The sequence below is a fragment of the Myotis davidii genome, unplaced genomic scaffold (assembly GCF_000327345.1).
Source record: "Myotis davidii unplaced genomic scaffold, ASM32734v1 scaffold313, whole genome shotgun sequence".
Lineage (NCBI taxonomy): Eukaryota > Metazoa > Chordata > Mammalia > Chiroptera > Vespertilionidae > Myotis > Myotis davidii.
Window position 1 is genome coordinate 432,802 of NW_006286275.1, and position 3,685 is coordinate 436,486.

At 39.7% G+C, this 3,685-nt stretch overlaps 1 protein-coding gene across 1 annotated transcript in view; it reads left to right on the forward strand.

Moving 5' to 3' along the window:
- Positions 1-3,685, forward strand: part of MLIP (muscular LMNA-interacting protein) — a 103,924-nt gene that overhangs the window by 64,241 nt on the left and 35,998 nt on the right. The gene's annotated exons all lie outside the window — the stretch shown is intronic.

A 3,685-nucleotide genomic window follows, 5' to 3' on the forward strand; every position in this document is an offset into this window, starting at 1 on the left:
TTTTTGTTAATCTTCACCCAAGGATATTTTTCCATTGAATTTTAGAGAGAGTGAAGGGAAAGGGAGAAACACATTGATTGGTTGCCTCCTGCACATGCTTTGATAGGAACTGGGGATCAAGCCAGCAACTAAGGTACATGCCCTTGACTGGAATCGAACCTGGGACCCTTCAGTCCACAGGCTAATGCTCTATCCACTGAGCAAAACAGGCTGCAGCTTAATTCATTTACTTTTAATCTATATGTGTCTTTATATTTAAAGTGGGTTTTGTTTTTGATTCACCTTCATAATCTGTCTTTTAATTGGTGGATTTAAGTCACTGACTTTCAGAGTGCTTACTGATAGAGTTACTACTATATCAGATGGCTTCTGGTTCTTCTGGGGCTGGCCTGCCTTGCTACCCGGGACGGGATCGGATCCCGGGCGGCAAGGAAGGCCAGCTTCTGGGGCTTCTGGGGCCGGCCTGCCCTGAATGGTGGCATGCTGGTGGCTTGCACTGTCCCGCCCTATCTGCAGTATGCAAATTAGCTGCCATCTTTGTTGGCAGCTAATTTGCATATCACGCTGATTCACTGATGGGAGGCCTAGCGAAGGTACGGTCAATTACCATGTTTGTTTATTATTAGATAGGATTGGAGTGTGTTTGGTGGAGGGCGTGGCTCTTTTCTGGAGTGTCTGTGAAGCTGCCCCTTCCTAGTTAATCCACTTAGATGTCTGGCTCCCTCTGTTTTTATTAATATCTAACTAGCTGCCTACTGTAAGAACATGGTAATGTACACTCTGAAGGGCATTTTCTGCAGCAATGACTAATCATAGCCTCAGTGCACACTCACCTGGTCTACAGCAATTAGAGACAGGGGCAGTTAGCCAAGACAGCCTGCTGCCAGGTATGGCGGCGAGCAGTGACAGTCCTGAAGAATGGCATGACACAAAAAGCAGAAAACAAACAAGGACCGCAGGTGCCTCATCATTGTGTTTGGTGATTCACATGCCTCTATGGTGAACTTGGCAATATTGTAAGAACCACCAAGTTTTCAGTGTTCAGTATGTTTCATCTCTCAGAGTGGAAAAGCCATATTGACACATTTATAATAAACCCTGACAAATGTTTGCCATTTTAAAAAGAATAGAAATATTTAGGAACACAACTTTATTATATTATAGCTAAGTATATTTATAATTATGCACCTGTATGTTGACCGTTTCCCATGAAAGGTGAAGGCTTAGCTGATGTGGGAGTTCAGCCTCCCGTTTAAATGCAGCAATGCTTGTTAAAATATGCCTACGTAACCCAACCTTAAAGAAAGGTAAAACTCCGAGTACCAGAAATGAAGGGGAGCTCCACGCAAAAGTATCACAGAAAAGAAGAAGCTAAAGCTCGATGGGACATAGGTACTTCAGAACCTAGGTGCTAGCAGGCAGGAGTTTAGATTTTAACTTTCACTACATAACAAGTCTAAGTCCTGTAAAAGAATTCTTTGTGTACATCTGTGATGGCAGAAATCAGGCCCCGGTGGGAAGCGACAAACCAAATGCACTTGGAGATTCAGAAAAGGACTGTTTATTGGCACCAGTGCTGGCTCAGCGGGGTCCTCTCCAGAGGCTGAGCTCTGAGCAAAGCCGGGTTTGGCCTTATATATCCCCCTAGGCTCTATGTCCCCCACATATGGTATACATACACATCCTAGACATTCTTTCTACGTTACATGCTAAGCTTCCAGGTATTTCACCGGCCTTCCACATCCATTGCATTCGTGCTGAAGGCTTGTTGCCTAGGCTACAGAAGGAGGACTGGGTTCCTTATTTGATCCTAGGGCAGTTATGGTGAACCTATTGAGCTCGGTGTGTCAGCATTTTGAAAAACCCTAACTTGACGCTGGTGCCGGGTCACATATAGAAATTTTTTGATATTTGCAACCATAGTAAAACAAAGATTTATATTTTTGATATTTATTTTATATATTTAAATGCCATTTAACAAAGAAAAATTAACCAAAAAAATGAGTTTGCGTGTCACCTCTGACACACGTCATAGGTTCGCCATCATGGTCCTAGGGGAAAGTTCCTGGAGCGCAGATAGGGAGTACTACGCACATACGTGCGGACCTCCCCTGCTTCTCACTGTCAATTCGCCCCAAGAAGCCAGCGAGATTACAGGAGCTGAGGCGTAGTTATGACGGTGCAAGCAGAGAGGGGGTTTGCCATCTCACATCCAGGAGTCTAGAAGGCCATGTTGGACATAAAAAATAAAGAGAACAAAGATAAATCCATCTATTGTCTTTACCTTATACTCTTGGGTAGTAAAATAGATATCCATAAGAAAAAGGTCCTAAGCCTGTGAAATTTAAGATGTGGTGATATGTCACCCCTGATATTTAGAAATATCAGGGTGATAAAATAAAATGGAAACAGATCCAGAGCCAGTAAAATTCAACAAGGGTGAATTTGAAATATATTGTAGAGATATTTTTCCAACTCAGGGTTTCTCAGACACCTTCAGGAATCATCACCAGTTACTCTGACTAAAGATAAACTTTTAAAAAAGCCATAAAATGAGTATAGATTATCATGGGGGAGAGGCATGAGAGAGAGAGTCAGCAGATACAAGAAATAGGAGATTTAGCAATGCAGGGAGGGCTATATAAAAATCTGGAAAGAATTAACAAATGTGTTAAAACAATAGGAGTTATAGTTATCATAAAACACATTTGAAAAAGAACCAAATAGAACTTCTGCTCGTTAAAAATAAATTCATTGAATAAAAGTTCAATTGTGTTAAACATACTAGTATACAGTTGAAGAAAAATTAATTAACTGTTGATCTTATATATGGAAACCCTCCAGATGCAGCATAATGATATAAAAAATATGAAAGGGAATCTTATAAAAATGGATGCTGGATTGAGAAGATCCAACATATATTTCACAGGAGCTCCACAAAATGAGATTAGATATAATTGGAGAAAGGTAATAATTGAAGAGGTATTCATAGAGGATTTTCCAGAATTGAAGAAAAATATGCATGCTCAAAATGAATAAACCAAGTCCCCCAAGAAGATACATAAAAATAAACTCACCTGCGGACACATCATAGTGAAATTACAGAATGTCAGGGAGAAAAATCTGAAATGCTAAACAAATGTGAAGACAGCTGATCTGCCAAGTCATGGCATTTTGATTGACAGCAGTAACAGAAGCCAGAGCCAGGGGGATAGTACCATGAAGATGCTGCAGGACAATGACTATTACCCCCGAATTCAATGTCCAGTGGAACTCCCATTCAAGAATTAGAACAAAATAAAAATATTTTCAAAGTCCAAGACAGTAAGGCCTGAAAAAACTACGAAAGGATTTACTTCAGTAAGAAAGAAACTAAATCCACACTAGAGTGAAATGCATAAACAAAGGATAAGGAAATAATAATGACCTCCTCTTTAACTGAAAACAACTAAAAACCAAATCACTTTATTTCACAAATTACGAAAACTCTGGGGTTACTTTTATATAAAGATACTTAAAGAAAAATAAGTTTTTGTTTCAATTTGCATAAGTATATATAAATATACAACAGTGCTGCTATATTTAAGTAAAATGAGGAGTATGCAGAGAATGAAATATGTGATCTTGAAGAATTTTTTTTTAAACCTCACCCAAGGACATGCTTAAAGAAGGAGCGAGGGAAAGA